This window comes from Pempheris klunzingeri, chromosome 3 (assembly GCF_042242105.1).
Source record: "Pempheris klunzingeri isolate RE-2024b chromosome 3, fPemKlu1.hap1, whole genome shotgun sequence".
Taxonomy (NCBI): Eukaryota; Metazoa; Chordata; class Actinopteri; order Acropomatiformes; family Pempheridae; genus Pempheris; species Pempheris klunzingeri.
Genome location: NC_092014.1, coordinates 1246874 through 1253360, shown reverse-complemented (window position 1 = coordinate 1253360; position 6487 = coordinate 1246874).

Here is a 6487-nt window from a genome sequence, read left to right as displayed (position 1 = left end):
AAACCAAGATGGCGACGCCCATAAAGCCAAATCAAGGCTTCAAACGGCGGTCTACAAACTAACGGGTGACGTCACTATGGTTACGTCCATCTTTGGCCTCCGCATTGACTTTAGTCCCACCTTCTTTTTTTTTTACATGCTAACATCAACAGTGTAACGTTGATTTTAGCCTGTTAGCATGCTAACGTTTGCTAACTAGTAAACACAAAGTCCAGCTGAGGCTGATGGGAATGCGATCGGTTCTACAGGCCATAAAACAAAACATCGGACACTTTGATCTGATGATGGCGCAACGGCAAAAGGTAGAGGATCAATAAAGTTATTACAGTTCATCCTGTGGGGAGCATGAACGAGTGAACCGCATTTCATCGCAAAAAAGGTGATTCTTCCTTCCAAAAAGGTCCACTTCCTTTCCTTTTCTTGGCCTGATGTCATTTTATCCCTCCTCTCCGTCCGCTCACCTTCTGTTCCCGGCACATATTGATTTAAACTTGCGTGGAGGTCTATCGATGGATCGGCGAGTCTGTATCTTAACAGGAAGGTAGATGTGTCCGTCTGATGGGGAGCTGCACAGAGAGCCTCCTGGCATGTAAATGAGATGGAGATGTGTTTGTTGAAACGGTAAACAGGCCGCCGTGGGTCCGGTGCCAACAGTCCTGCAGCTGGAGGAGGAGAAGAAGAAGAAGAAGAAGAAGAAGAAGAGCAACAGCTTCTCAGTAAACAGGAAGTGGTTCATCACCGGTTGTATCCTGACAGTAAAGCTGCGTGCTGATAACTGAAGAGGTTTAAGTGGTTTACCATCCACAGGCCAGATGTGTGTGTGTGTGTGTTGTGGGGGGGTTACCCAGAAGTCCCTGCAGTGGCAGGACTGCAGTGCGAGCTGCAGTGGAGTTAAACTGCCAGAGCGCCAGCCTCCCTGCTGGACCAGTACAGCGCCTGGACAGACACAGTGAAGTGCTGCAGTGTTCTTTAGAGGCCCAGTATCAATGAGCTTGATTGATCTGCTCTCAGAGTCTCACCAGTAGTAAAGTGGCTGGAGGAAACATCACAGGGGCATTCAGATTTAAAGGAGTCATCCTCTGGGGAGCAGGAATGTGAAGTTTAAACAGTTTGAAAGCACACGAGAGCAGAAAATAAACAAAGTGACAAAGCTGAGAGAGTATTTAACTTACTGACTTTAACTTCATACAGACATTCATGTTCCCATCAGGATGATATTCTGACGTGTTTTGGTGTCTAATGGGTACAAAATGGGCAGGAATTGGTCCAGTAGATCACCGTGAAGCAATGTGATCCTTTGGGACAGCTGCACCTGATCACAGTAGGTCGCCGCCTCGATAAGTTGGTTTGTTTGTGTTACTGTGTGATATTGTTCTGACTCCAGACTCCATTTACCTCACAAGAACGCAGGAGTCAGTGTTGCATTCACAGTCAGTCAGACCTCCTCGACCTGCTTCACTGTACGAGCAGGAAGCCTCAGACGGGGGCAGACAGACGGGGGAGGGGGCTCTTAATAATTGAGCAAATAGCTTTTTAGCATTAGCTTTGATGTGCTACAACGGGTTCAATTGTTAAACAGAGCGATTCATAAATGAAGCATCGCTGCGCCGAGCGACGGCTTTGATGATGTGGAGCAGATGATGCATTCAGGGCACACAATAACACACTTTTCTGTTTTATCTCACCTCAATCGGAGGCAACTGTCAACAGTCCAATTAATCAAGAGCTGGCCTCGAATTCAAATAGAGAGACATTTTAGCCTTCGCAGTCCCTCTGGATCGACTCTGAACGAGATGTTTAATGAAAAGCTGTTTGAAATGGTTATTTACAAGCTTAACGACGTCTGTTGGTACAGACTGAGACATCTGCCAAAACTTTTCCTTAATGAGCCCAAATCAGAACACAGCTGGTAAATAAGAAGAAAAATATGTGAGTTTCAAAAGGAACTCCAGTATTTCTAACCCTGGCTCCTCTCTGTGCACATCCTGGTGTCTGAATGACTGGTGGGTACTGAATGTGTTGGAATTGGTCCAGTAGATCACCTCAGCTCACCTGGAAGATCCTTTTGGTTTAACCACAAACAGCCATTATATCGCTCTCTGCACACACACCAGACTCCATTCACTAAAACATGTTGTCATTTAAAATGACAAGAACACAGGAGCTGCTGCTCCAACACTCCTTTTATCGGTTAGTTTGTCTTATTGTTGGGACTTGGGTGTTTTAAAGAGTTAGTTTGGATCCAACACGAGATATCTGTAATTCACAATAACACCGACACTCTAACCGGTGACACAGCAGCAGACCTGCAACTCCGGCGCTCTGTGAGGTTAAAACTACTGTTTTTGTCAATGGAGTCTGGTGGCCAGTGTGTTGCTCTCTGCAAACACACCACACAAGAAGCTTAGAGTATATTTTTAGATTAACTAAATTAAAAGTGAATGCCTGCAAACTGAGACGTCTCAAAATCTATTGGATGGATTAGTATGAGAGACGCCAGACTCCATTGACATAAACAGTAATTTGCTGGTCCACTGCTGCCTCAATCAGTTAGTCTGTTTGTGTTGTTGTGTGACTTTGGTGTTTTAAAGGTTTAGTTTGGATCCAACACGATATTTGTGTAACAAATAACAAAGTGATTGATTGAGGCAGCTGTTTTTGTGCGCCCAAGTGCATAAAAACCGATGTACTGCAGGTTAAGGAAGCATTGGTACCATTTCATGCATGCTTGACTCTGCTGAGGTGATCAGGAACGTAATCTGATGTTGGCCGAGCGGAGGACCTCCAGCGTGACAGCCAGATGGGGCGTTTAGCCACCAGACGTCCTCTTAGTAATGTTGCTGATGAAGGAACTGGAGGATATTTTCGGTCGCAGTGAGCTATGTGGAATGAACTGTGACTGTAAACAGTTAATCATTCCTGGAGCTCCAGTTTGACCTCAGCGTCACCTCCCAGCTCTGCCTTTCCCCGGGCCGATTTCCCATCACGCAGACTTCCTCCCCCATGTGAAACTACCAAGCTGAACAAACTGACTGGGTCGACCCCTGCAGACATGAGGCCAAGTCTGCAAATCTCCCATCTGAGTGGCCTACGGGGAGGCTATTTAAAGACCCTGCTGATCAGGCAAAACACACCCGACTGACTGAGCTTTATTAGCGTGTAGCGTCCCAGACTGCAACGGCTGCATCGTAATCCTTTGAGACAACTGCACCTGATCAACGTAGGTCCACTAAAAGAGCTTGTTTGATCCACTGACAGGCTCAGAGTGTTATTCTAAGTGTGTGACAGCATCATGGAAAGAGACCTGGAAAACAGCCGTTATATCGCTCTCTGCCAACACACCAGACTACATTCATAAAAACAGTGATTTTACTTCACGGAAAACAGGAGTCGGTATTGTACCGCTGCCTTGATCGGTTTGTTATTGTGTGACTTTGGTGTTTTAAAGGGTTCATTTGGCTCTGACACAATTTATGTGTAACACACAATAACACAAGCAGACCAACTGATCAAGGCAGCGATAGACCAGCAACTCGTGTGTTTTGTGAGGTAAAATTGTTGTTTTTGTCCATAGAGTCTGGTGGGTGTGAATAGTGGATATAACGGCTGTTTCTGGTCACTAATTAGAGAGCACATTTTCAGTTAGTCACTAAAACAAATTTTGCTTTTTAAAAATGCTGCTAAATTACAGTTTCTGTCGAGTCTTTCTTTCAGAAACAAGAATTCATTTCACCTCATTGGCAAATATACAGAGATGCAATGTCGATAATGTTACTTAGTCCTTTCACAGTGTTTGAGACACCTGCTCAGATGTCAGAATCTACCTGGAAGATCCTTTTGGTTTAACCACAAACAGCCGTTCTATCGCTCTCTGCACACACACCAGACTACATTCACTAAAACAGGGATTTTAGCTCACAGCACTCAGGAGCTGCTGCTCTGCTGCTGCTCATCGAGGCAGCTGAGGGCCGAGTTCTGTGAAGTAAAATTTCTATTTGAAGTTAATGTAAATCATGTTTGTAGTATCATTTCTCACCTCTAACATGTACCGTGTGTGCTTTTTTATGTGCTTCAGTGCTGAGTGAGCGATGTGGGAAACGTCGTCCCTGCTGTCAGCTCGTGTTTGTGTTTCCATTTGGGAAGTGAAATCACATGAAGGACCCCCCCTCTGCGCCGTGGGAGGCAGCGACAGGATGATCCGTCAGCTGACCGAGGAGATTTATAAGGGGGTGGGTGGGTGGGGGGTCGTGGTGGTGGGGGCGAGTAAATCTCCAGGTTGTAAAGGGTCACTGGGAGAAAGGCTCCAGCAGCCATGATGAATCCCTGATTAGGACTCTCACCACATGGGCACAAAGTTAAAGCACTAAAGAACAATTTTTAGCTTCTTGTACTTAACTTTTCCATTTTCTACTACTTTGTACTTTCACTCCCAATGAACTCCCACACGTTTACTCCATGACGTTAGTTACTTTTCAGATGAAGATTTGACACAATAGAAGATTTAAAAAGCACATTGTTTTGAGATTACAGCAGTGGTTTCTAATCTTTTTTGGCTTTTGGAGACTCAGAGTTAACAGCTTCAGAAACTCACAGTCACACAATAACACAAACACACTGACTGATGGAGGCAGCAGCTCCTGTGTCCTGTTCTCTAAAATCCCTGTTTTAGTGAATGGAGTCTGGTGTGTGTGCAGAGAGCGATAGAACGGCTGTTTGTGGTTAAACCAGAAGGATCTTCCAGGTCTCACAGACACTTAAAATAACAACCTGAGCCTGTCAGTGTCTCACTTTTAGTGGCGACCTACTGAACTAATTCTGACACTGTAAGAATATGTACAAATAGGGCACAGGTGTAAAGCTCCGTCTTTACGTAACCCTGCTCTACTTCACCTCTTTCCTTCCTCGTCTCCTGCTGATTTGCCTGAACGTCGTCCAGGATGCAAACAGCTGCACATTTGCCTGCAGCGGCTGAGGCTTCACTGGAAACAACAAAACAAAAACCAGGATGCATTGTTCAGGCACAGGAGCGAGACGGTCGCAGTGATCCAGGCGGTGAGTTGGAGACGAGGCTGCTGACTCACTGCTGGACAGACACCAGCGTTATCACAGATCGCTCTTCCTCCCCTGAACCCCTCTCCTCCTCCTCCTCCTCCTCCTCCTCACTGTGACCTTTTACTACACCTCTACATGACTTTCTAGTTTTTCAGTTTCACCTCAAAATACAGAACTCATAGAGAGTCTAAATAACTCCGACTGTCCTCAGCTGGGATCGACGGTTTGCTTTAAAGGACATTAGATGGACAAACGGACAGGCGGTGGGTTAACGCCACAACATACAGCGACATGATGCTCATAGGTGTGCAACACTGCCGCAACATTCAAAAACAAAAGCTGAAGAAGTCTTTTTTTCTTCTCACTGACTCCTAAAAATCCTACTTTCTAACATCAAGTACGATGATTTCATCACGTTTCCATCTGAAGTCGATATTTAAAAGAGTTAAGCAGGTCGCTGCAGTAACCATCACCTTTCCTAAACCTAACCAAGTAGTTTTGGTGTCTAAACCTAACCAACCTGCAACTGAAAACTGATATTAATAAAAGAAAACTGAAATATATAAGCTGTCTAAGTTTAAAAAGAGAGTAATATCATTCTCTCTTGGTCTCACGCAGGTTTTGAACCCTGTTTTCTTATGTGACAGTGATGTTCTTTATACTGACCAGGTGACTGTATTTACTTTTCAGATGAAGATTCTCACGTGGTTTAATCTCAATAAACATTAAAATGACCCAATATTTCACCTAAAATAAGAGAAGATTAGAGAGAAAGTCCAGAAACTGAAAACTTGCATGGGACCACAAACAGCCATCATAGCGCTCTCTGCAAACACACCAGACTCCATTCACAAAAACAGTGATTTTAGATGTTAGTTGCTGGTCTACTGTTGTTTTGATTGGTTAGTTTCTTTGTGTTATTGTGTGACTGGTGTTTTAAAGGTTTAGTTCAGATCCAAACTAACCCTGAAAAATACCAAAGTCACACATTAACACAAACAAACCACAGCAGCAGACAACCAGCAGCTCCTGTGTCCTGTTCTCTAAAATCCCTGTTTTAGTGAATGTAGTCTGGTGTGTGTGCAGAGAGCGATATAACGGCTGTTTGCGGTTAAACCAAAAGGATCTTCTAGGTCTCTCTCTGTAGGGATCCTTTCCATGGTGCTGTCACACACTTAGAATAACAATCAATCAAATAGACACTGAAAAAATAAGCTATTTTTGAATATAATTAAGGCTGATTTGAATAGAAAACAGGCGTAAATAACCTCATAACTCTAAATAAATAAGCGGTATGAATTTCTTCAGTTATCATTAAAGTGAATGTTTGGACAATAATAAAGTAATAAAAGTGTCACTGCATTTTGATGCTAATACTATGAGTAAGTACTAAGTACATTTCTAAATGCAGGATTTTTACTTGTGACGGAGTAAT